Source organism: Thamnophis sirtalis, unplaced genomic scaffold (genome assembly GCF_051295495.1).
Source record: "Thamnophis sirtalis isolate CommonGarterSnake01/CBP01778 unplaced genomic scaffold, rThaSir2_p1.2 scaffold_3, whole genome shotgun sequence".
NCBI classification, from domain to species: Eukaryota; Metazoa; Chordata; class Lepidosauria; order Squamata; family Natricidae; genus Thamnophis; species Thamnophis sirtalis.
Window position 1 is genome coordinate 1,637,741 of NW_028261383.1, and position 27,874 is coordinate 1,665,614.

The following is a 27,874-nucleotide window of genomic DNA, read 5'->3' on the forward strand; positions in this document are numbered from 1 at the left end:
GCACAGACTTCTAGTCCCACCTTCCTGTATAAGTAGTCCTTATACGGTTCCTGACAATTTCACATTGGATATTAGGTTTCCACACTCATATCAGATTTTCATTTTCATGTCTTAGAATTAATTTGTTTTAAAAATTATAACAACATTGAATTTAGGAAAAAAAATTTCCAAGGAGGCAATTTTAATGGACAAATTCCAGGAGGCGAGACGCTCCAATTGGCAAGGAAAAGAATTCTCATGTTACTCACACTTGCAAGGTTTTCCTCCTGTGTGGATTTTTCATGTGCATCTGAAGATCTGATGATCAGATAAAAAACTTTGCCACATTCTAAGCCCTGATACATCACACTTCAAGCATTTAAACTGCATCTTTTGCTATATGGATTAGAGTTTGATTTTTAAGGAACGATTGACAAGAAAATGCTCTCCCACGATCTAAGAGTTTCTAATTTTTCTCCTCTTTATGATCTCTTATATGGCTTCTAAGAGTTGAACAACTATGAAAAACTGTTCTACCATCAGGGCCTATTAGGGCTTTTCCCATGTCATTTTTCTCATGTCTCCCTTTTGAACAAAACATTACAACACTATGTGCATCTCTATGGCTTCACTCGTGAATGGATCTTTTGATGCCTCCCAAGGTGTTGTTTTCTGGAAAAACCTTTCCCACACTCCACACATAGGTATGGCTTCTCCCCCGTGTGGATTCTCAGATGAACCCGAAGCAGTGTTGCTGTGAGAAAACTTTTCCCACACTCCCCACATTTATAGGGCCTCTCTCCTGTGTGCCCCTTCTGATGTCTCCGAAGTTCAGCAGCCTCCACAAATGTTTTCTCACATTCTGAGCATTGATAGGGTCTGTCTTTAGTGTGAAGTCTCTGATGTCGAATTAGGTGTGACTTGTAGCGAAAACACCGCCCACATTCTGGGCACTTTTCATTTTTCGGCACAGGCTTGGAAGACTTCACTCCTTTGTGAATCTTCTCATGTTTTGTAAGATAATGTTTGCAACGAAAAGATTTCTCACACACTGAGCACTTGTGGCATTTTTCACACGTGTGGGTTTGCCAGTGAATTCTAAGATGTGATGAACGACCAAATGCTTTCCCACATTCTAAACATTTGAACTTTCTTTCCCCTCTGTGAACGTTCTCATGCCTTCTGAGGAATTGTATTGTACGGAAAAATGTTCCACACTCGATGCACATATAGGGCTTCACACCTGTATGGATACTCTGATGTTCAAAAAGATGTGACTTTTTAAAAAACCATTTATCACAATCATTACATTTATATAGTTTTTCTCCACAGTGCGTTCTTTGGGGTTTCCGAAGTTCAGAAGAACCCACAAATCTTTTCTCAGATTTTGGGCATTTATAGTCTCTATCAGCAGTGTGAAGTTTCTGATGTCGAATTAGGTGTCCCTTCTGAACAAAACATCTCCCACAGTCTGCGCATTGATGGGGTCTTTCTCCAGTGTGAATTTTCTGATGTCGAATTAGCTGTGACTTTGTGCTAAAACATCTCCCACATTCTTGGCATTTGTGGGGTTTTTCCCCAGTGTGAATTCTCTGATGTTGCAGCAGGCACCATTTCCTGGAAAAAGATTTCCCACATTCTAGGCATGTTTTGCTTTCGTCCTTTGTGTGTGTTTTATTATGTTTGCAAAGAGATGAGCTCCGAGTGAAACACTTCCCACATTCTAGGCATTTATAAGGACTCTGCGCTGTGTGAATTTTCTCATGTCTTCTAAACCATTGTTTATAACGGAAAGATTTCCCACACTCCAGACATTGATAAGGTTTCCCTCCGGTGTGGATTTGCTGATGTTTAAGCAGCTGCGAGGTTTGGGAAAAGCATAGCCCACATTTCAGACACTTGCAGGGCTTCTCTTCAGTTGGCCTCTTCTGAGGCCTAGAGAGATGCCGTCTCTCAGGAAATCTTCCCCAGCGCTTCCAGGACTCCTGAGATCTCTTTCCCTGGTGGATTCGCTGATGGGCTCCAAGGTCCGAGCCTTTAGCAAAACGCTCCCTGCACTCTCCACATTTGTAAGGCTTCAGTCCTGGGTGGCTCCGGAGATGTTTGGCAAAGCTCCACACTCCAGGAAAGGATTTCCCACAAAGGAAACACAGGTGGGATCCATTCCACGTGTGCAGCTTCCGGTGAATCAAAAGGAGGGACCGGTAAGCAAAGGATTTCCCACAATCGGAGCATTTGGAGAGTCTCCCCTGATTCCTCCGGGGGGACCTTTGGCCAAAGTGTTCCCCCCTCTGCATAGTCTCCAGGGGCTGCTCACTTCCAGGGATTTCTATCGGAGGAAATTTGAACAAGCAGAACTTTGGCCAAAAGGTTGAACGATGGGCAAGAGGAGAGGCTCCAGCATGAGTCCAAAAGCTGAGAAGACGAAACCTCTGGTCCTGGTGACTGACCCAGATTGGATCCTGCAAGCAGAACTTTGTGCAAAGGTTTTCCTGGTGGCACCTGCAGGTTGAAGAAAAAAGAAGTGAAGCAGAGAGGAAGATTTATTTTCTTCAGCTCTCCAAATAGCCCAAACAATAGCTGGGACACCTCCTATATGAACACTGGTGGGGTCCTCAAAGCCTCTATTCCCCCACCCACCCCAGAATGAAAGCCATGCTGAGATGCCCCCTGTGGAGCTGACCTCCCCTCTCCTTTTCTTCATATGATGAGGGGGATGGCTGACAGAATCCCTGTTGCCCCCCATTTGCCTGCCTGAACTGGGGATGATCCCTGCCTTTTCCTTTTGCTCGGTTTGGGTGGGGGAGATGATTCTATATGATGGGAGAGAAACTGCAAAGATCCCTCATAGGATTTATATGTTCCAAGTAGAGCTAATTGTGTTCAGAGTACAACCCATGTAGGTATTCATAGACCCTGTTCTTTGGGCCAGCACACATTGAAGATGTCTCCCAGCTAGAATGGCTTCCTATTGTTGCTTTATAGTTAAGGGACGATGTAAATACATTGATTGGGGCCAGCAATGCAGTTTGAACACAACAGGGAACAAACAATTCCCATTTAAAAAAATTGACCCTAGAATATATGGACCTAAAGAGGAAGACCGATGGAAGCCTATAACTTTAAGAAGGAAACAACAACCGAGAGCAAATCCCCTTCTATGTATCCTCCTCCACTCCAAGGAATCAATTGCTGTCGTGTTCTCCCCCTGGAAGGAAATATGCAGCCACCCACAAAAGAGCAATAGTTCCTTAAAAAGAGGCAAAATCCAGCATTTCTACAACAGGAAGAAAATATCCCGGCATTTCATAGGGAATCAAAGCGAGTTTCAGTGACAGGTGATTCAATTCTTAGGGAAGCAGAAACTATAGACTGCAGAGGAGATAGTTGTTCTAGGCAGGCATGTTCTCTCCCTGAAGCAAAAATTAAGGATTTAACAGAAATAAACCTATGGAGTACCAACCTTTCTTGTCCTGCACCTGGAGATCAATAAGACAACAATGAATCTGGAAAGAACCAATGTGGTTCCATTTTCAAGAAAGGGTGGGGGGGTGGGAGAGACCCTGGAAACTACAAACGATTCAGCCCAACATCAGTATCTGGGAAGATCCTGGAAAGAATAATAAAAACACAGATCTTTGAACCTCTAGAGACAAAGTTATAAATAAAAGCTAGCATGGGTTTGTTAAAACAGATCATGCCAAAACAATCTTATTTCCTTATTTGACGAGAATGGTTAGTCTGGACTAGAAAAGAAGGTTTGGGGGTGACATGATAGTAGTATTCTAGTATTTGAGAGAATGAAGAGGAGGTCAGCCTATTCTCCAAGCACCAGAAGGCAGGACGAGAAATATTGGATGGAAGCTAACCAAGGAGAGGAGCAAGCTGGAATTAAGGAAAAACTTCCTAACAGTGAGGACAATTAATCAGTAGAGCAACTGGTTTGCAGAGGTTGTGGCTGCTACAACACTGGAGTCTTTTAAGAAAAGAATGGACAGCCACCGGTCCGAAATGGTATAGGAACTCCTGTTTTAGCAGGGGGCTGGACTAGAAGACCTCCGGGGGTCCCTTGCCGCCCTATTCTGGTGGATAAAACCCACCAAAAGGGGCTGCCACATCCCACCCTCCTTTAGAGCAAAACTGGGAAAGTAAAGATTTTTTTCAGATTCTACTCAGCTTTCTAGAAACAAACGTAAACAATTAAAACAGTAGATGAAAAGCAAACAATATTTATTCGCTATCATTTAAATAAAGGCCAAAATAAAAGTGCATCTTTTCTCCGTGGGAAAACATTCATCTCAATTCAAACAATTTGAACCTTTTTCTTCCCCTAAAGAAAAACCCTCCACCCTCCCATTGAAGAGAGAAGGGTGGGTATTTCTTTCGTTCACCCAATAATCCCCATCCTCTTAAGTCCTTCAAGGAAAAGCTCTTTTTCCTCTGTGGTCCGAGGCTTCCCCCCTTTGCCCAAGAAAAGAGCACAGATGTTTAATAAACTTAGGAAAGTGAAGGCAGATATAACCTGTATAAAGGAAGTGCACATTAAAAGGGAACATATTAACTTACGGGAAAACACAAAATGTGGAAAATTATATACAGCATTGGCAGACAAGAAAAAAGAGGGACAGCAACCTACGTAAAAGAAAAAATAAAGTCCAAATTAGCCTACTCCAACGAAGAAGGCAGGATTCTAATGATTGAATTAGAAACAACACAAAAACCGACCTTATTAATAGTGATATATGCACCAAATCAGAAACAAGGGGAATATTATAGGAAATTGCATAATAAAAGAATGAATTAGATTATGAAAATATTTGCTTAATTGGGGATTATAACGCAATAGTGGATAAAAAGATGAACTATGAAAGTTTTAAAAAAAAGACGAAAAAAACGAATACCTAAATCCTTTTCTGAGAGGGCCACGGAATATAAACCATAAAAGAAACAGAATACACTCAAATGTTAGGGAAAGAATTAAAATTATTTCTTAGAATGAACAAAAAGGAAGACATCTCAATTCAAAATCTCTGGGATACCATGAAAGCATACATAAGAGGCCTCACGATTGCCTATATAGCAAGAAAAAACAGGGGGGGGGAAAGATAAACAAGAACGTATGCAAAAAGAACTTAGTGAAGCCAAAGCTGAATTACAGAAAGACCCAAAGAATAAAATTAAAAAACAAAAGAGATGATAAAATATAAGATTAATTTAATAACCCAAAAATAATTAGCACACGAAAATTTAAGCAGTCAAAAAAAATTGGCTGGCATACAGATTGAAAAATGAAAGAGAAAAAGAATGATTTATCATCCACAATAATGACAAAGGAAATATTCAACATAAATCGGAAGAAAAGAGGCAAATTATTCAAAAATATTTCACAAAATTATACACGCAAAATTATAACTAAGATAAAACAATATTTAAACCAAGAAAAGATAAATCCAATCTCGAAAGAACAAAGGTGGGGGGGGGGCAATAAACAGGCCAATAACGACATCAGAAGTAGAATTAGTCCTGAAAAACCAGAAGAAGAATAAAACCCCAGGACCAGACGGAATCCAGGGGGAGTTATACAAATATAAACAAATAATATTGGAAGAAGTAGGATTGGAAATATTTAATTAAGTTTTAGAAAAGCCAAGATGCTTGAATCATGGATGGAAGCAATATTGCTCATCCGTAAAGAAGCAGCTAACTTACAAGAAATTCAAAACTATAAACCAATTTCACTATTGAATTCCGATTATAAATTATTTGCAGCAATTATGGCAGGAAGAATTAAACAAGTGCTAAATGAATGAATACATTCAAATGAAAATGGATTTTTACATCACAGGCACATTAAAAATAATACAAGAGTCATCCTAGATATATTAGAATATTATGAGGTGCATCCGGAAAAGAAATTGGTTCTGGTTTTTCTTGATGCACAAAAAACATTCGACAACGTAATCTGGAAGTTTATAACAACTCAATTAGATAGGATGAAACTTGAAGAAAAATTTACAAAAATGATAGAAAAACTACATAATACCCAGACAGCCAAAGTTTTGATGAACGGAGACCTAACAGATAAGGTTGAAATAAAAAAGGAAGTTAGACAGGGATGCCCCTCTCTCCTTTGCTGTTTATATTAACTTTGGAAATATTGTTAAATGAAATTAGGAAGGACCAGGGAATAAAAGGTTTAAGACTTAAAAATGAAAAAGGAAAACTGATAATATGACAAAAAAGCAAGAAGAGGAATTGGAATTAGCAACTACAATGCAAACAATTAAGAAAGTGAAATACTTGGGGGTTTGGATGTCAGCAAAGTGTTCTACAATTAAAGATGATAATTATAATAAACTAATGACACAAAGAAAGATTTAAAAAGTTGGAAAAGTATTCAATTATCACTCATAGCCACAGTTAAAAGGAATATTTTACCAAGAATTTTATTTTTGTTGCAAGCCCCACCTCTAAATCCTGGTAAAACTTTCTTCCAGGAATTAAACAAACTAACATCCAGGTTCATCTGATAAGGCCAAAAAGCGAGGATTAAACTAAAGTCAATGCAAGATAACAAGGAGAGAGGAGGCTCAGCATTACCAGACTGGGAATTATATGCAAACAGTAACACTAACATGCTTGAAGGACTGGATGGAGTTAAAAAATAAAAGAATCTTGACCTTAGAAGGCCACAATCTGCAAGTAGGTTGGCACACGTTCCTATGGGATGGTAAAAACAACACACACAAATACTTTCAAAAATATCTAATTAGAAACGCGTTATTGCAAAACTGGCTCAAAATTTTAAAAAACCACTATGTGAAAATCCAGAATTGGCTATCCCCGACAGAAAGGATGTCGCACCCAAATTTTACAGATATGAATAAAGTTATAAGATACAGAGACTTAATTAATGGACAGGGAAATTTAAAACCAATCGAATTGGTAGAACAAAACATGAAAGCCGACTGGCTAACTTACTTGAAAATTAAAGGTAAACACAAAAACGATACTAAATTATACGACATCCAAATGGAACCACACGAATTAAACAAAATAATTCAAAGTACAGAAAGAAAGATGATAGAATATATAAATTTACAGATGACACCTACCACCAGCAAGGTTAGCAAAAATCTCAGCAAATATATCACCAAAATGTTGGGAATGTGAAATAGCACATGGAACATAAAATCACATATGGTGGACGTGTGAGGAAGCCAAAAAGTATGGGAAAAAGATTAAAAATTGGTTAGAATCAATAACAGGACTCAAAATTGATTGGAAACCAGAAGTATTTTTATTAGGAATAATGAGAACCAATTCTCTTTGTATAAAAAAGAAGTCCAGTATTTAATTCTAAACATAATAACGATAGCGAGGATTGCCTTTGCTCAGAAATGGACAAATAAATTCATACCAAGCGAAGATGAAATAATAAGAAAGGTTATGGTCTGTGCCGAAATGGACAAATTAATGGACAAAGAAATTCAGGGAAAAGAAGAGACAGAATATTATCATGTTGAAAGAAATGTCCTTTTGGGTTCAGCTCCAAGTGGGGAAGAAGACACTGGAGACATGGAGGCTGCTTGGAAAGATGGTTTATTGTTGGACAGGGCCACATGGCTTGAGCCCTAAACAGAAAAGGTGATCACATGCTTCAATGTAGGTGGAGAAGAAGAGACGAAGGCTGAGGAAGGGGCTTGCTAGGCTTTTTATACCGTTTAGTCCCACCTCTCTGTTTCCCATTCCTGTGTAAGAAATGTATTCTGATTGGTTGTCAGACTCCCATGGTGCCATGCAGGGGGCTACTCTCTAGGCTGTGATGAGTTCTCAGACGCCTTGTGGTCAGTTGAGTATATTATCATACCTTTCTGTAGCTGCTGGTGAAGTCTTTATTATGTAAAGTGGGCTAGCCTGGCCATCTCAATGGCCCTTTAACTGGGGATGGATAGGAAGCTACAGGCAACTATCCTGTCTTTTAAAACATGTTTCTTTCTTTTCACATCCAGAGAAATATTCTGCCTTTTCGATATTTCCTAGGATATTTCATTTTTCTGGGAGAGGGCTGGATGATCATTTCCCACAATCAGATATGCAATATTTGGTATAGGTGGAGATAGGAAAGAAACAAAGGTCAATGAAAGAAGCCAACAAAGCCCAAAAATAGAATTTAAGGAGGATTAACATATACTGTACATGTGCACTCAAGAGACTTTAAATTTACTAGAGGTAATCACTGAATATATCAGATCGATAAGTAAAATAAGAGGGTTAAAAATGGTGGAAGTCAAACATATTAGAAAGGGAAATAACATAAGGAGAATTGTACCGATTTGAAACTGCTATAAGAATGAACATGAAGTTCCAATATATTGAGTAAATGTAGTTTATGTCTAAGTTTTGTTTGTGTGTATTTTGTAAGTTTGAAAATATTTTTTTAAAGCAAAGAATATTCATTCTCTACCATTTAAATAAAGGCGAAAGCAAGTGGATCTTTTCTGCGCTGGGAAAATACTCAACTCAATTTAAGCCATTTGAACCCCTTTTCTTCCCCTAAAGAAAAACCCTCCACCCCCCATTGAAGAGAGAAGGGCGGGTATTTCTTTCAGCCACCCAATAATCCCCCCCCCCTTAAACCCTTGGAGGAGAAGCCCCCTTTCCCTCCGTGGGGTGAGGCTCCCCCACCCCCCTTTCCCCAGAGGCTCCCCGTCCAGCCCCGCATCCACCCGCACCTTCCTCCTGGCACCGATTCGGGGCTACCTTCCTCCTGGCGGGGAGAAGCCCTCCTGGCAGCCCGAGGGAGAGCGGGAGCTCCACCTGCCCGGAGCGGAGCCCAGGAGCAGCCTTGCCGGAGGCCCAGAAGTTGCACAGTCGCCCAAAATGCCGCAAGTGGGGAAAAAGGCAGGAAAACTACCCGAAATTCAGCTCCCATACAAGGTGGAGAGGGAGAACGAGAGCAGGCTCCTAGAGAGGATCCACGGACGCTTCCTTTCCTGCCGTTTCCGGTCCCCATTCCTCCCTTGCAGAGTGTGGGAGACGCTCTAGCCCCTCCTTCCTCTCCTCCTCCTTGATCAGCTGTAGTTTCGGGGTCCGGCAAGCGCCGTTTCTCCCTCGGAGGACGCTGGGCGAGAGCCGCCGCTTTCCCAGCCGGGCGGAGTCCAGAGGGGCCCGGAGCCTTTCCCTCCCTTCTCCCCCCCCCTCAGGATTGGGAAGAGTCGCCCGCGGATCCCCGCTCCCTCCTTTCCCCGAAGTTTGGGGTGGACTTGGAGGCGGGACCGGGCGCTGGGATCCCCCATCCGGCACCTGGCAAGGCTGAGACGGCTGGGGAGGATGGGCTCCGTAGTAGAAGCTCGTGGCTTCCGCAAGGACACAGACCGACACTAAAGGAGGATTCCCTTCCAGCCCTGGAAGTCAGCCAAGCCCTCCATCCATTCATTGCCCGCCGGCCGGTCTCCCTGCAGCAGAGGCGGCCCCGTGGAAGTGGAAGGAAGGAACCCCCCCCTCTTCCTCCTCCCGCCAGGTGCAAAGGGCGAAAGTTTAATTCCCTGCCTTTCGTCCCTTCCCAAGGAGCTCCGTCTCCACTCGGGGGCGCCTCTTCCCGGGTGGGTTGTGGGGAAATGCTAAACTGCAAGAGGATGAGACACGTGGATCAGAGGTTGGATGTGATACTTTTGCCAATTGTCGAAAATGGGCATCATGCTTCCCTTATTGTGCATCTCTGGGCATCAGGAAAGAACAACCTATGAGCTCTGCTTTCATCGTTGTTTGCCTCGTGTGCCTCTTCTGGTGTCTCCAAAGTTCAACAGACTCCACAAATCGTTTCTCACGTTCTGGGCATTGATGGGTGTGACTGGTGGGTGTGTAACACTTTCCAAGCCACAGGTGTGAAAGCTGACAGAATAACAGACTTGGAAGGGAACCTGGAGGTCCTCAAGCTCAAAACTCCCCCCTCCAGCAAGAGATCCTATGCCCATGATGGTGAACCTGTGGCAACCAATTTCGCCCTCCCCAGGCTCCACGAAAGCGCTGCGTGCTTGCATGGAACAGCGGGGGTGGGAGCACACGTGTCCCAGGTGGCATTTGGAGCCATATTTGGTTGCATTCCAGTTGTCAGCTCTGACCCTCATGCGCACACTGGCAAGCTCATTTTTAGCCCTCTCCAGCCTTCAGGAAAGCCAGGGAGGGGTCGCATGTGTGTTTGGGAGGGGGGTGTCACCATCCTGTTACTCCTATTTCTCTCCCTTGGACTAGTCGTAATCAGCAACTTTTCCTCTTATGCTGTAGCCTCCATTCCCTTATTTATCTTTCTTGCTCTTCCCTGCATCCTTTTCTAGTTTCAACACCTTTTTTGTATCGTGATACAAAATGTACAAAAATTCAGAGATGAACTTTAGCCCAATTGGAATGCTTAAAAGATGTTCACAAATTTACGGTTTGAAACACTTGGAGGGTTGCAAAGAAACCCCAGGGAATAGGAGCTAATTTTAATGAAACTGCCTTGCCTGTTTTGGAAAGAAAAATGATATTGGGGTCAAGACGGGTATCAGCTCTTCAAGAGAGGCTGAATCACAAAGGGAAACCCAGAAGAGTTCGGGAATTCTTACTTTGTTGATGTAGGCTAGAATTGACAGAATCTTGAGATCAGAATGATGGTAGCCATGATATTCGCTCTGCCGCTTTACTTTATGGATATACATGTTGATAATGATAAAAATACTCTTTGTTATGGTTTATTCTAATTTAAAGAATTATTGGTACTTAGGATTTTACCTTCAGTGAAGAAAGTTGGAAACTTCTTTTATCTCTATAGCTTTTTCCACATTTTGTCTGCCCTCTTCAATTTTGTTTTTCCCTCACTCCCTTTCTTTTTTTTCAGTTCTTTCTCCTTTCTTTTCTTGCACTTTAACTTTTCCTAAAATTTAAGAAAGCTTACAAACTTCTATATGATTTTCGGGGTTTGATCCACTATTGGACACTGTTCCACCATCAGGGCATGGTGGGGATTTTCCCATGTCATTTTTCTGATGTGTCGCTTTTGAGCAAAACTTAATCGCACTCTATGCCAGTGGTGGGTTTCTACCGGTTCGCACCATTTCTCCCAAACCGGTAGCTCTCCCGTCAAGCAGAGAGCAAACCGATTCTGTTGCTTTGAAAGTGGTCCACCCACTTTAATCAAAATTTTAATTAAATGTTGTACAGATATCTGCTTGAATGTAAACTTGAGGAAGAACATGTTAAGGAAACTATGGTTGCCTGGGCAAAAAAATTTGGTTGCAATGTTGAATTGGCTAAATGGAAAGACTTTGGACACTCAATCGGAAATGAACAATGGCCATGAACTACAAGGAAATTCTGTAGAAGATATTCTACACATGGCACCTTTCTCCAGCACCGCTCTCTGAAATGTTTAAAAATTTGGCTCCAAATTGTTGGAAGTGCAAGAAAACACCAGGCACCTTTTTCCATATGTGGTGGACATGCAACGAGGCAAAAAGATATTGGAGAATGGTACAATTATGGCTGGAACAAATGGTGGGAAATCAAATTCTGTTCAAACCAGAAATTTTCCTCCTAGGTATAAACCAGAGGGGTATAAGAAGGATGCGCTTTATTTAGTTATCCATGTATTGACAGCGGCCGAAATAACCCATGCGCAGTATTGGGGAAAAGGAAGTATCCCATCAGAGTTAGACATAATTAGGAAAATCTTGGCCTGTGCGGAAGCAGATAAGGTTCACTCTAGAATTAAAAAAGGGGAGTTGGAATATTATGAAAGTTTGGAAGAGATTTTATTATTGGTATAAGACAAGGTGACAAGACTGGAACAAACTGTAAACAATGTGATTGGATAGAAGGATAGATAAAGTACTAAGTAGACTGACAGCTAATGGATGAGATTATGTACATATATATGATTGTATGGCCATAATGGCTTCGCTGTGCAACACTATTTTAAATGCAAAAATAAAAATATATTTAAAAAAGAAAATGGGGCCCACCCACCGGCCCCTAGGGTTGGACCTCCCTCTATTTCAGCTTCTGAAGCCCAGCTGATTGGGGAGGGAGATTGAATTGCCCCTCCTTCGCTGTTTTCCTTCCTTTCAGAGCAAGTTTCTTTTAAATGCGCACGGACAATCAGCAAACCGGTAGGAATCCACCAGTGCTCTATGCATCTGTATGGCTTCATTCCAGCCTGATTATTCCTAAGGTTTTATTTTCGGGTAAAACTTTTCCCACACTCCCCACATTTATAGGGCCTCCTTCCTGCCCCTCCTGGTGCCTCTGTAGTTCAGAAGAATCCACAAATCTATTCTCACCTTCTGGGCATTGATAGGGTCTCTCTCAGGTGTGAAGCCTCTGATGTTTAAACTAGGTGTGACTTTTCATCAAAACATCTCCACATTCTTTTGTCTTCACCTTGTCTTCTCCGTGTTCCTGTTCTAAGAACTCTCAATTTATCATCTAGAGGTAGTCCTCTACTTACGACCACCGTTGAACCCAAAGTTTCTGTTGTCAAGTGTTAAGTCCTCGAGGCTATGACACCATTGTCTTGCATTGCTAGCTCCTGGTTGGCTAAGACGCGAGCAGCCAGCTGGCGGGAAAATCCAGCAATTCTATTGGTTAAGCATCTGACAGCTCTGGTATAAAAGGGCTGTCAGCTGTCAAATGTTTTGTTGTTTGCTGGTTCGAGGTTTGCCTTACGTTGAGCTGTATGTTACCGTAATCAAAGGTTGTGTTAGCTTCAACCTGCCTTCCCTTAGTTCCTGTCTGCCTCGTTCTCCCTAGAGAACACTAGCGACGAGGTTGGTATCATGTCTGAGGTAAAGGAAAGAAGCAAAGTCACTATTAGAGCTGCCTCAACTCACTGGCGACGAGACATCGCTCCAAGGCTAATTCCTCACGTTCCGTCCTTCTAAGGATGGCTTACCTAATAGCATTCATAGCATTCAGCCCGGCCACTGAAATATGGGACGCCTACCTCGAGAGGTTTGAGTGCTTCCTGGAGGCAAACGACTTCACTGGTTTCTCTAGTGGCCGTAAAAGAGGCTATTTACGCAGCACCTGTGGCCACGAGAGGTTTGGAACAGCTAGGGCTTTAGCGGCTCCTCCATCCATTCGATGCCTTGGGAGACACTTTTGGCGAACCTTAAAAATCACTACTCCCCAACTCCCACACTGTCAGGGCTGCTTCACGCAACTAACTGGACCCTACTCTTATAGGGTCCAGCTCAATGATGGGCAAATGTGGCGCTGGCACGTCAACCAGCTCCGACGGCAAGCCACCAGCACAGCAGATCAACACCCAGGGCAGGCCCAACCCTGTGAGTTTTCCCCATTTTACCACCTTTCTTCTCACACTAGTTAAGTGAAACACTGCAGTTGTATAGCTAGTTTCATGGTTGTTAAGTGAATCTGACTTCACACTTCACTTTGCTTGTCAAAAGGTCGCAAAAAGGGGATCAGGTGACCCTGGGACACTGTAACCGTCATAAATGTGAGTCAGTGGTCAAGCATCTGAATTTTGATCACATGACCATAGGGTTGCTGAGACGTGGTCATAAGTCACTTTTTTCAGTGCCACTGTAACTTTGAATGGACACTAAATGAACCCTCCCTTTGCTTTTCATCCATTTTCCATTTTCTTTTCAAATACTTAGAATCCAAGGGCTAGAAGGGACCTACCACAGAATAACAGAGGCGCAGGCTTCTAGTCCCACCTTCCCTGGGCAAGGCAGGAGTCCTTATACGGTTCCTGACAATTTCACATTAGATATTAGGTTTCCACGATCTCATCAGATTTTCATTTTCATGACTTAGAATTAATTTGTTTTAAAAATTATAAAAACATTTAACTTAGCAAAGAAAATTTCCAAGGAGGCAATTTTAATGGACAAATTCCAGGAGGCAAGGCGCTCCAATTGGCAAGGAGAAGTATTCTCATGTTACTCACACCTGCAAGTTTTTCCTCCTGTGTGGATTTTTCATGTGCATCTGAAGATCTGATGATCAGATAAAAAACTTTGCCACATTCAGAGCCCTGATACATCACACTTCAAGCATTTAAACTGCATCTTTTGCTATATGGATTAGAGTTTGATTTTTAAGGAACGATTGACAAGAAAATGCTCTCCCACGATCTAAGAGTTTCTAATTTTTCTCCCTTTTATGATCTCTTATATGGCTCCTAAGGGTTGAACAACTATGAAAAACTGTTCTACCATCAGGGCCTATTAGGGCTTTTCCCATGTCATTTTTCTCATGTCTCCCTTTCGAACAAAACATTACCACACACTGTGCATCTCTATGGCTTCACTCGTGAATGGATCTTTTGATGCCTCCCAAGGTGTTGTTTTTGGGAAAAACATTTCCCACACTCCACACATAGGTATGGCTTCTCCCCCGTGTGGATTCTCAGATGAACCCGAAGCAGTGTTGCTGAGAGAAAACTTTTCCCACACTCCCCACATTTATAGGGCCTCTCTCCTGTGTGCCCCTTCTGATGTCTCCGAAGTTCAGCAGCCTCCACAAATGTTTTCTCACATTCTGAGCATTGATAGGGTCTGTCTTTAGTGTGAAGTCTCTGATGTCAAATTAGGTGTTCCTTCCGAACAAAACATCTCCCACAGTCTGGGCATTGATAGGGTTTCAGCAGGCATGATTTGGAAGGCTCCTCTCCTTTGTGAATCCACTCATGTTTTCTAAGAGAATCTTTGCGACCAAAAGATTTTTCACACACTGAGCACTTGTGGCATTTCTCACCCGTGTGGGTTTGCCAGTGAATTCTAAGATATGATGAACGACCAAATGCTTTCCCACATTCTAAACATTTGAACTTTTTTTCCCCTCTGTGAATGTTCTCATGCATTCTGAGGCATTGTATTCTACGGAAAAATTTTCCACACTCGATGCACATATAGGGCTTCACACCTGAATGGATACTCTGATGTCGAAAAAGAATTTCTTTAAGAGAAAAACATTTATCACAATCATTACATTTATATAGTTTTTCTCCACAGTGCGTTCTTTGGTGTCTCCTAAGTTCAGAAGAACCCACAAATCTTTTCTCACATTCTGGGCATTTATAGGGTCTATCCCCAGTGTGAAGTTTCTGATGTCGAATTAGGTGTCCCTTGTGAAGAAAACATCTCCCACAGTCTGGGCATTGATGGGGTCTTTCTCCCGTGTGAACTCTCTGATGTGTGATTAGACGTGATTTATAGCCAAAACATCTCCCACATTCTGGGCATTGATGGGGTCTTTCCCCAGTGTGAATTCTCTGATGTTGAATTAGAGTTGACTTTTCACCAAAACATCTCCCACATTCTTGGCATTTGTGGGGTTTTTCCCCAGTGTGAATTCTCTGATGTTTCAGCCGGGATGATTTGCTGGAAAAAGATTTCCCACATTCTATGCATGTTTTGTTTTCGTCCTTTGTGTGTGTTTTATTATGTTGGTAAAGAGATGAGCTCCGAGTGAAACACTTCCCACATTCTAGGCATTTATAAGGACTCTGCGCTGTGTGAATTTTCTCATGTCTTTTAAACAATTGTTTATAACGGAAAGATTTCCCACACTCCAGACATTGATAAGGTTTTCCTCCGGTGTGGATTTGCTGATGTTTAAGCAGCTGGGAGGTTTGGGAAAAGCACAGCCCACATTGCACACACTTGCAGGGCTTCTCTTCAGTCGGGCTGTTCTGAGGCCTAGAGAGACGCTGTCTCTCAGGAAATCTTCCCCAGCGCTTCCAGGACTCCTGAGGTCTCTTTCCCTGGTGGATTCGCTGATGGGCTCCAAGGTCCGAGCCTTTAGCAAAACGCTCCCTGCATTCTCCGCATTTGTAAGGCTTCAGTCCTGGGTGGCTCCGGACATGTTTGGCAAAGCTCCACACTCCAGGAAAGGATTTCCCACAAAGGAAACACAGGTGGGATCCATTCCCCGTGTGCAGCTTCCGGTGGATCAAAAAAAGGGACCGGTAAGCAAAGGATTTCCCACAATCTGAGCATTTGGAGAGTCTCCCCTGATTCCTCTGGGGGGACCTGTGGCCAAAGTGTTCCCCCCTCTGCATAGTCTCCAGGGGCTGCTCACTTCCAGGGATTTCTATCGGAGGAAATTCGAACAAGCAGAACTTTGGCCAAAAGGTTGAACGATGGGCAGGAGGAGGGAGGGGCTCTAGCATGAGTCCAAAAGCCGAGAAGACGAAACCTCTGGCCTTGGTGACTGACCCAGATTGGATCCTGCAAGCAGAACTTTGTGCAAAGGTTTTCCTGGTGGCACCTGCAGGATGAAGAAAAAAGAAGTGAAGGAGAGAAGATTTATTTTCTTCAGCTCTCCAAATAGCCCAAGCAATAGCTGGGACACCCCCTATATGAACACTGGTGGGGTCCTCAAAGCCTCTATTCCCCCCACCCACCCCAGAATGAAAGCCATGCTGGGATGCCCCCTGTGGAGCTGACCTCCCCTCTGCTTTTCTTAGTATGATGAGAGAGATGGCTGACAGAATTCCTGTTGCCCCCCATTTGCCTGCCTGAACTGGGGATGATCCCTGCCTTTTCCTTTTGCTCGCTTTGGGTGTGGGAGATGATTCTATATGATGGGAGAGAAACTGCAAAGACCCCTCATAGGATTTATATGTTCCAAGTAGAGCTAATTGTGTACAGAGTACAACCCATGTAGGTATTCATAGACCCTGTTCTTTGGGCCAGCACAGATTGATTTGATTTGATTTATTGCATTTCTATGCCGCCCTATTCCCAGAGGGACTCAGGGCAGCTCACAAACCAAAGTAAGGGTGGGGATACAAACAGGAGGAAAACAACGGAGAAACAACTACAACAATTTAAAAACAATCAACAAGCACACAATTCGAGCGGGGACGGGAACTCGTCATCCCCAGGCCTGTCGGAACAGTCAGATTTTAAGGGCTTTGCGGAAAGCCTGAAGTGTGGTGAGAGTCCAAATCTCCACGGGGAGCTCGTTCCAGAGGGTCGGAGCAGCCACAGAGAAGGCCCTCCTCCGGGTGGTAGCCAATCGGCATTGGCCGGTAGATGGAATTCGGAGGCCTAATCTGTGGGATCTAATCGGTCTGTTGGAGGTAATTGGCAGCAGGCGGTCTCTCAAGTACCCAGGTCCAATACCATGAAGGGCTTTATAAGTGATGGCTAGCACCTTGAAGCGTATCCGAAGACTAATAGGCAGCCAGTGCAGCTCGCGGAGGATAGATGTGACGTGGGTGTACCGGGGTGCACCCACAATCGCTCGCACGGCTGCATTCTGGACAAGCTGAAGTCTCTGAATGCTCTTGAAGGGCTGCCCCATGTAGAGCGCATTGCAGTAGTATGAATATGTCTCCCAGCTAGAATGGCTTCCTATTGTTGCTTTATAGTTAAGGGAGGATGCAAATACATTGATTGGGGCCAGCAATACAGTTTGAACACAACAGGGAACAAACAATTCCCATTTTAAAAAGTTGACCCTAGAATATATGGACCTAAAGGGGAAGACCGATGGAAGCCTATCACTTTAAGAAGGAAACAACAACCATTGGGGCGTGGCCTGTTGCCGAGGAGGGCTCCACCGAGCTCCTCAGAGATCTGGTCTGTATATCTAAATAAGATCATAGATAGCACCCCTTTTTGGCTAAGAAAGGGGCAGGGAGGATAGCTCCGTCGGCTAGGGTCTATTCGTAAGCCACAGCCTTTTTCTTTTTTTGGCTGTGGAAAGAGATTAGATCCAACCGGAGCGGAGCTTCTATCTCCAGCCATTTCTTCTCAGCTGCCTTTTTTTTTGGCAGCCCCAGACAGGCTAGCCCCCCCCAGGACAAAACAAAGTTTTTTCAAGCTAGAATTGATACGGGAGGGTACCACCCCTGTGAGATTTATGCTTTTATTACTATCTTAAATACCAGCACCATTCGTCTTAGAGACTTCTTTGTCTAAATAGACCTCAAAATGGCGATTTCTCTCCGTGGATGATTGATACTGGATGTACTCAGCCGGTGTTATCTTCCTGCATACCGCTTCTTAACAAAATAAATTCTTCTTCTTTGGAAATAGAGGGGAGCGAAGCGCTGCTTACTTATTTATTATGGCACCCAGATCAAAGAAGCGTCTTGCTACAAATGTGTCTAAAGAATTTAAAGAATCTTTACTGGAAACACAGCCTTTGTCTCCTACGCCCTCTACTGGAGAATTTTTAACACAGGAATATCTCTTTAAAATCTTTAATGCCTTTAAGCAAGAAATTAAGGAATTTGTATTGGAACTTTATGATGATTTAAAATCTAAAGTTAATCAAATGAAGGCGAATACGTTTGCAGCCGTGTCTGCCCTGTCAGATTACTCTGCTGAAATAGAGAACAAATTGGAAAGTCTGGAGAAGGCTAATTTTAATTTGACTACCAATATTCAAATTTTACAACAAAAAATTAGAGATAACGAAAAACAGCTTATGATGATAAATTTTAATAGGAAGGCATTTGCAATAAGAGTCAGAGGATTCCGTGAAAAGGAGCAAGAGAATTTGAAACAGACCTTTGCTGAAGCCTTCAGCCATGCGCTGGGAAGCCCGGGACTTAACTTTGATTGGCAGATTCGGAAAATCTATCGCCAGAACTCATTGATAGCGGAACAGCGACAGCTCCCGAGGGACATAATTATACATTTCTCTACAAAAGAATCTAGAAATGCGATTGTGCAAAAGCTTCATAATAACAGTTTCCGAGTTGACGGCCAGGACCTGATTGTTTTCAAAGATATTCCTTTTCAGATGCTGAAGGCAAGAAGGGACTACACCTTTTTAACTAAGGAGCTTAGGAGTCAACAGATTCGATACAGATGGGAGGCCCCTGCCGGTATCACGGTTACATTTGAGAATCAAAGATTTCGTCTTAACTCTGTTTCGGAGGCTCAAGATTTCTATTGTAGGATTCTGAAGGCGGGACTTCCTGACGTGCTTGGAAGAGAGGAGAGACAAGCGGAAGGAGAAGGCAAGCGGCTGGCCATGTGGCTGCAAGAGGGAGGGGGTAGCCCCTCCTCCCTCGGAGAGGCAGAAAGGCGGAGATCGAGAATTTAGACATTTCAAAATGCTTGAGGACTGAATGGGGGTTTGGGACCTCTCTCCGGTAGAAAAAGCGGACTAATTTTTATCAGAAGGGAAAGCTGGGTGAAACTACTTTAAGCTAGATTCTAAATTAACGTTAGCATAAATTTGATAGTGGTGAACATCAGACAAGCAAGGGATGAGGGTAAAATTTACGTTGTTTAAAGTTTATTAGAACAGAAAGCCGGTTGGGATTATCTTAAGATAAATGTAAAAAGAATGCGGAATGATTTATGTTGTTTAAACTTTGTTAGATGGGATTATTTTAAAATAGAAGGTTAACTGACTTTTGCTGAAAGTATTATTTGAATATGTGGAATGATCCATGCTATTTAACTTTTATTTGAAGGGAAAGTTGGTTGAAATCGCTCTGAGTTACATTTTAAACAAATGCTAGTATAAATTTGATAGTGGTAAATATCAGACAAGTAAGGGATGAGGGTAAAATGCATGTGGAAGGAACTACGTTATTTGTGGTAAACATCAGACAAGCAAGGGATGAGGGTAAAATTTACGTTCTTTAAAGCTTATTAGAACAGAAAGCCGGTTGGGATTATCTTAAGATAAGTGTAAAAAGAATGAGGAATGATTTATGTTGTTTAAACTTTGTTAGAAGGGATTACTTTAAAATAGAAGGTTAACTGACTCTTGCTGAAAGTATTATTTGAATATGTGGAATGATCCATGCTACTTAACTTTTATTTGAAGGGAAAGTTGGTTGAAATCGCTCTGAGTTATATTTTAAACAAATGCTAGTATAAATTTGATAGTGGTAAATATCAGACAAGTGAGGGATGAGGGTAAAATGCATGTGGAATGAACTACGTTATTTAAATCCTATTAGAAGAGGAAGTCGGTTGGAATTATCTTAAGATAGAAATTGATTCCTGTGTAAAGTAATATTTGATCTACGCTGTTTAATTTTACTAAGTAGGGGATTTTGAATTACTGTTTGAAAAGGGGGTAAAGAAAGATCATTTACGCTGTTTAAATTTTACTAGAAGGGAAAGTTTGATTACTTGTCTGTAAAGTTATATTTGAATATATGGCATGAACCACGTTGCTTAAATTTTATCGGAAGGGATCATGAGGTTTAGGAAGAGGAACGGGAGAATCTACAGAAGGTTGGGGTAAATAGCAAAGAAGTAAGAGACGAGAATAAAATATAGATAGAATGATTTATACTATTTAAGCATAGATAAAGATGGGAGGCTGAGATCAACACAAAGAGTGGTTTCTTTTTTTTCTTTTTTCTCTTTTCTCTTTTTTTTTCTCTGTTTTTTTTTTCTTTTGATATATTACTTTTATTTTTTAATCCATATGTATACAAGATATTTTAGACAGAAGGTAGTGCCAGGTGTGGGCCCTGGGAAGTCGGGAGGATTAGGGATGGGGATTTGTGGGGGGTGGGGTGGGGGGGTGTTAACATAGTCTTAATAAGAACAAGAATGTATTTATATACGGTGGTTTTTGTTTTTGTTTTTTTCCTTTTTTTATTTCTTTTTTTTCCTTGGTTTAGTTTACTTTTATCAGATCAAACAACACTCGAATAAAGGCATACACCAAGGAGGGAGGTAGAGGGAAAGAAGAGGGAGGAGTAAGGAAGGAATAAGGGGAATGTAAGGAGGGTGTCCGGGGAGTAAGGGGAGAAGGAAGGTTTGAGGGGAAAGGGAAGTAGGAGGGGAGTGTTAGAGGGAGAAAGGAAAGTTGGAGGGGGTAGATGGGGTGTATGGAGGATGAAAGGGTTAGGTGGGGTTGTGAATGATGAGTTGTGTTTCCTTTTTTATTTGTTCGTTTTATTCCCTTTTTCTTTTTTTTCTTTTCTTATAGTAAATACCCTGTATATAAATGATTGCAAATGGAATGTGAAAATTGAATAAAATATATTTTTTTTTAAAAAAAAAAAGAAGGAAACAACAACCGAGAGCAAATCCCCTTCTATGTATTCTACTCCACTCCAAGGAATCAATTGCTGTCGTGTTCTCCCCCTGGAAGGAAATATGCAGCCGCCCACAAAAGAGCAATGGTTCCTTAAAAAGAGGCAAAATCCAGTATTTCTACAACAGGAAGAAAATATCTCGGCATTTCATAGGGAAAGAAAGCGAGTTTCAGTGACAGGTGATTCAATTCTTAGGAAAACAGAAACTATAGACTGCAGAGCAGATAGTCGTTCTAGGACCCACCTTTCTTGTCCTGCACCTGGAGATCAATAAGACAACAATGAATCTGAAAAGAACCAATGTGGTTCCATTTTGAAGAATAATAAAAACACAGATCTTCGAACCTCTAGAGACAAAGTTATAAATAAAAGCTAGCATGGGTTTGTTAAAACAGATCATGCCAAAACAATCTTATTTCCTTATTTGACGAGAATGTTTAGTCTGGACTAGACAAAAAGGATTGGGGTGACATAATAGCAGTATTCTAGTATTTGAGGGGCTGCCAGAATGTAGAGGAGGTCAGTCTATTCTCCAAGCACCAGAAGGCAGGATGAGAAATATTGGATGGAAGCTAACCAAGGAGAGGAGCAAGCTGGAATTAAGGAGAAACTTCCTAACAGGGAGGACAATTAATCAGTGGAGCAACTGGTTTGCAGAGGAGTCTTTTAAGAAAAGAATGGACAGCCACCAGTGTTCCCTCTAAGCTGCGTACGTCCGCGGCCGCAGTGGTAACAAAAAAACACCGCCAGTTCCTGGGAAAACGGGATTCGCTGGTTGTAGCCTGCGTTTCTCTGCACATCCGGGGTTTCTCAGCATTTTTTCTGCGATCCCTTCGCTTTGGGGAGAGAGGGAAGCAGCGTGGAATTGGAATGCCTGAGCCAAAGGGGTCCATGGGATCTTGAGACTTGATTTTTGAGCAGTACCAATCCTTTCCACTCTTTCCTTTTCCTTTCTGTCCTTCTTTTAACTTTCTTTCTTTTTCCTTTCCTTTCTCTTTGCCTTTCCTTCTTTTCCATTTCCTTTTCTTTCTCCTTTCCTTTCCTTTCTTTTTCACTTTCCTTCTTTTCCATTTCCTTTCTCTTTCCCTTTCATTTCTCCTTTCCTTTCCTTCTTTTCCTTTTCTTCTTTTTCATTTCCTTTCCTTTTTCCTTTCCTTTTTCCTTTCTTCTTTCCCACTTCCTTTCCTTCTTTTCTATTTCCTTTCCTTTTTCCTTTCCTTCTTTTCCATTTCCTTTTCTTTTTAATTCCTTTTCTTTTTCCTTTCCTTTCTTCTTTCCCCTTTCCTTTCTTTTTCCTTTCCTTCTTTTCCTTTCCCTTTCCTTTCTCCTTTCCCTTTTCCTTTCCTTCTTTTCCTTTTCCTTTCCTTCTTTTCCATTACCTTTTCTTTCTCCTTTCCTTTCTCCTTTCCTTTCTCTTTTCCTTTCCTTCTTTCCCATTTCCTTTTCTTTTTCCTTTCCTTTTCCATTTCCTTTCTCCTTTCCTTTCCTTTTTCCTTTCCTTCTTTTCCATCTTTTCTTTTTCCTTTCCTTTCTCTTTTCCTTTCCTTTCTTCTTTCCTATTTCCATTCCTTTCTCCTTTCCCATTTCCTTTCCTTTTTCCTTTCCTTCTTTTCTATTTCCTTTCCTTTTTCCTTTCCTTTCCTTGTTTCCCATTTCCTTTCCCTCCCCCTCCCCTCCCTTCCTTCCTGGGGGTCTGAGGGAGAGGGAGGGGCCCCTTTTCCTCCTTGCCCCCTCCCAATATCTGCTCTGATGGCAATTATGGCTAAAAAAAATTCAGGTCCTCAGGCATGAAAATGTGCTGCTCGAACACTATACTTTACTGCACACACTGAAAAAAAAATTAGAGAGAACATTGACAGCCACTGATCTGAAATGGTGTAGGGACTCCTGCTTGAGCAGGGGGCTGGACTAGAAGACCTCCGGGGGTCCCTTGCCGCCCTATTCTGATGGATAAAACCCACCAACAAGGGGCTGCCACATCCCACCCTCCTTTAGAGCAAAACTGGGAAAATAAAGATTTTTTTCAGATTCTACTCAGCTTTCTAGAAACAAACGTAAACAATTAAAACAGTAGATGAAAAGCAAACAATATTTATTCGCTATCATTTAAATAAAGGCAAAAATAAAAGTGCATCTTTTCTCCGTGGGAAAACATTCATCTCAATTCAAAAATTTGAACCTTTTTCTTCTGCTAAACAAAAACCCTCCACCCTCCCATTGAAGAGAGAAGGGTGGGTATTTCTTTCGTTCACCCAATAATCCCCACCCCCCTTAAGCCCTTCAAGGAAATGCCCCCTTTCCCTCTGTGGTCCGAGGCTTCCCCCCTTTGCCCAAGAAAAGAGCACAGATGTTTAATAAACTTAGGAAACTGAAGGCAGACATAACCCGTATACAGGAAGTGCACATTAAAAGGGAACATATTAACTTACGGGAAAACACAAAATGTGGAAAATTATATAGAGCATTGGCAGACAAGAAAAAAGAGGGATAGCAACCTACGTAAAAGAAAAAATAAAGTCCAAATTAGCCTACTCCAACGAAGAAGGCAGGATTCTAATGATTGAATAAGAAACAACACAAAAACCGACCTTATTAATAGTGATATATGCACCAAATCAGAAACAAGAGGAATTTTATAGGAAATTGCACAATAAAATGAATGAATTAGATTATGAAAATATTTGCTTAATTGGGGATTATAACGCAATAGTGGATAAAAAATGAACTATGAAAGTTTTAAAAAAAAAGACGAAAAAAACGAATACCTAAATCCTTTTCTGAGAGGGCCACGGAATATAAACTACACAATATTTGGAGAGAAATGCACAAAAGAAAAAAAGCAGTATACCTTCTATTCGAACCTGCATCGGTCTTGGTCGAGAATAGATATGGCCTGGACATCATTTGGACTATGCAACCAATAAGAGTAAATTAAAACAAATAAGTGGGCGGATCATAACCCAATAAAATTAAAATGGAAAGGCCAAAAAAGAAGAAAAAGATGGATGATGAATCCTGATATCATAAAAGAAACAGAATACACTCAAATGCTAGGGAAAGAATTAAAATTATTTCTTAGAATGAACAAAAAGGAAGACATCTCAATTCAAAATCTCTGGGATACCATGAAAGCATACATAAAAGGCCTCACGATTGCCTATATAGCAAGAAAAAACAGGGGGGAAAAAGATAAACAAGAACGTATGCAAAAAGAACTTAGTGAAGCCGAATCTGAATTACAGAAAGACCCAAGGAATAAAATTAAAAGACAAAAGAGATGATAAAAAATAAGATTAATTTAATAACCCAAAAATAATTAGCACACGAAAATTTAAGCGGTCAAAAAAAATTGGCGGGCATAAAGATTGAAAAATGAAAGAGAAAAAGAATGATTTATCATCCACAATAATGACAAAGGAAATATTCAACATAAATCGGAAGAAAAGAGGCAAATTATTCAAAAATATTTCACAAAATTATACGCGCAAAATTATAACTAATAAACTAATGACACTAAGAAAGATTTAAAAAGTTGGAAAAGTATTCAATTATCACTTTTGTTATTTTTGTTGCAAGCCGCACCTATAAATCCTGGTAAAACTTTCTTCCAGGAATTAAACAAACTAACATCCAGGTTCATTTGGCAAGGCCAAAAAGCGAGGATTAAACTAAAGTCAATGCAAGATAACAAGGAGAGAGGAGGTTCAGCATTACCAGACTGGGAATTATATGCACAAGCAGTAACACTAACATGCTTGAAGGACTGGATGGAGTTAAAAAATAAAAGAATCTTGACCTTAGAAGGCCACAATCTGCAAGTAGGTTGGCACACGTTCCTATGGGATGGTAAAAACAAAACACACAAATACTTTCAAAAACATCTAATTAGAAATGCGTTATTGCAAAACTGGCTCAAAATTAAAAAAAACCACTATGTGAAAATCCAGAATTGGCTATCCCCGACAGAAAGGATGTTGCACCCAAATTTTACAGATATGAATAAAGTTATAAGATACAGAGACTTAATTAATGGACAGGGAAATTTAAAAACAATCGAATTGGTAGAACAAAACATGAAAGCCGACTGGCTAACTTACTTGAAAATTAAAGGTAAACACAAAAACGATACTAAATTATACGACATCCAAATGGAACCACACGAATTAAACAAAATAATTCAAAGTATAGAAAGAAAGATGATAGGGTGAATATATAAATTTCTTCTGAAATATAAACTGGAAGAAGAAATAGTGAAGGAACAAATTCGTAAGAAGGGCACAGAACTTTGGCTACAATATTGAATTAGATAAATGGAGAAAATTTGGGGGAACAAATTTAAAAATGACACTATCGGTTGCATACAAGGAAAACTGGTACAAAATGTTTTACAGATGACACCTACCACCAGCAAGGTTAGCAAAAATCTCAGCAAATATATCACCAAAATGTTGGGAATGTGAAATAGCACATGGAACATATAATCACAAATGGTGGATGTGTGAGGAAGCCAAAAAGCATGGGAAAAAATTCAAAATTGGTTAGAATCGATAACAGAACTCAAAATTGATTGGAAACCAGAAGTATTTTTATTAGGAGGTAATGAGAACCAATTGTCTTTGTATAAAAAAGAAGTCCAGTATTTAATTCTAAACATAATGATAGTGAGGATTGCCTTTGCTCAGAAATGGACAAATAAATTGATACCAAGCGAAGACGAAATAAGAAAGGTTATGGTCTGTGCCGAAATGGACAAATTAAAAAAAGAAATTCAGGGAAAAGAAGAGACAGAATATTATCATGTTGAAAGAAATGTCCTTTTGGGTTCAGCTCCAAGTGGGGAAGAAGACACTGGAGACATGGAGGCTGCTTGGAAAGGTGGTTTATTGTTGGACAGGGCCATATGGTTTGAGCCCTAAACAGAAAAGGTGATCACGTGCTTCAATGTAGGTGGAGGAGACGAAGGCTGAGGAAGGGGCTTGCTAGGCTTTTTATACCCTGTTTAGTCCCACCTCTCTGTTTCCCGTTCCTGTGTAAGAAATGTATTCTGACTGGTTGTCAGAATCCCATGGTGCCATGCAGGGGGCTACTCTCTAGTCTGTGATGAGTTCTCAGATGCCTTGTGATCAGTTTATATGATCATGCCTTTCTGTAGCTTCTGGTGAAGTCTTTATTATGTAAAGTGGGCTAGCCTGGCCATCTCAATGGCCCATTAACTGGGGATGGACAGGAAGCTACAGGCAACTAGTCTGTCTTTTAAAACATGTTTCTTTCTTTTCACATCCAGAGAAATATTCTGCCTTTTCCATATTTCCTAGGATATTTCATTTTTCTGGGAGAGGGCTGGATGATCACTTCCCACAATCAGATATGCAATAATTGGTATAGGTGGAGATAGGAAAGAAACAAAGGTCAATGAAAGAAGCCAACAAAGGCCAAAAATAGAATTTAAGGAGGATTAACATGTACTGTCCATGTGCACTCAAGAGACTTTAAATTTACTACAGGTAATCACTGAATATATCAGATAAAGTAAAGTAAAATAAGAGGGTTAAAAATGGTGAAACTCAAACATATTAGAAGGGGAGATAACATAAGAAGAATTGTACCGATTTGAAACTGCTATAAGAAGGAACATGAAGTTGCAATATATTGTGTAAATTTAGTTTATGTCTAAATTTTGTTTGTGTGTATTTTGTGTTTGAAAATGTTTTTTTTAAAAGCAAAGAATATTCATTCTCTTCCTTTGAAGTGCAGCCGAAAGCAAGTGCATCTTTTCTGCGTTGGGAAAACATTCAACTCAATTCAAGCCATTTGAACCCTTTTTCTTCCCCTAAAGAAAAACCCTCCAACTCCCATTGAAGAGAGAAGGGCGGGTATTTCTTTCAGCCACCCAATAATCCCCCCCTTAAACCCTTGGAGGAGAAGCCCCCTTTCCCTCCGTGGGGTGAGGCTCCCCCACCCCCCTTTGCCCAGAGGCTCCCCGTCCAGCCCCGCATCCACCCGCACCTTCCTCCTGGCACCGATTCGGGGCTACCTTCCTCCTGGCGGGGAGAAGCCCTCCTGGCAGCCCGAGGGAGAGCGGGAGCCCCACCTGCCCGGAGCGGGGCCCAGGAGCAGCCTTGCCGGAGGCCCAGAAGTTGCACAGTCGCCCAAAATGCCGCAAGTGGGGAAAAAGGCAGGAAAACTACCCGAAATTCAGCTCCCATCCAAGGTGGAGAGGGAGACCGAGAGCAGGCTCCTAGAGAGGATCCACGGACGCTTCCTTTCCTGCCGTTTCCGGTCCCCATTCCTCCCTTGCAGAGTGTGGGAGACGCTCTAGCCCCTCCTTCCTCTCCTCCTCCTTGATCAGCTGCAGTTTCGGGGTCCGGCAAGCGCCGTTTCTCCCTCGGAGGACGCTGGGCGAGAGCCGCCGCTTTCCCAGCCGAGCGGAGTCCAGAGGGGCCCGGAGCCTTTCCCTTCCTTCTCCCCCACTCCCTCAGGATTGGGAAGAGTCGGCCGCGGATCCCCGCTCCCTCCTTCCCCCGAAGTTTGGGGTGGACTTGGAGGCGGGACCGGGCGCTGGGATCCCCCATCCGGCACCTGGCAAGGCTGAGACGGTTGGGGAGGATGGGCTCCGTAGTAGAAGCTCGTGGCTTCCGCAGGGACACAGACTGACACTAAACGAGGATTCCCTTCCAGCCCTGGAAGTCAGCCAAGCCCTCCATCCATTCATTGCACGCCGGCCGGTCTCCCTGCAGCAGAGGCGGCTCCGTGGAAGTGGAAGGAAGGACCCCCCCCTCTTCCTCCTCCCGCCAGGTGCAAAGGGCGAAAGTTTAATTCCCTGCCTTTCGTCCCTTCCCAAGGAGCTCCGTCTCC

At 41.9% G+C, this 27,874-nt stretch overlaps 1 pseudogene across 1 annotated transcript; it reads right to left on the reverse strand.

Annotated features, from left to right (window-relative positions):
* LOC148047006 (uncharacterized) lies at positions 1–27,288 on the reverse strand (annotated as a pseudogene). Its single transcript, XR_015696102.1, has 4 exons — positions 27,054–27,288; positions 14,317–16,257; positions 12,240–12,344; positions 1–1,891 (listed from the first exon to the last, which is right to left on the reverse strand). The product of XR_015696102.1 is annotated as an uncharacterized LOC148047006 (transcript).
* Positions 27,289–27,874: the final 586 nt, after the last annotated feature.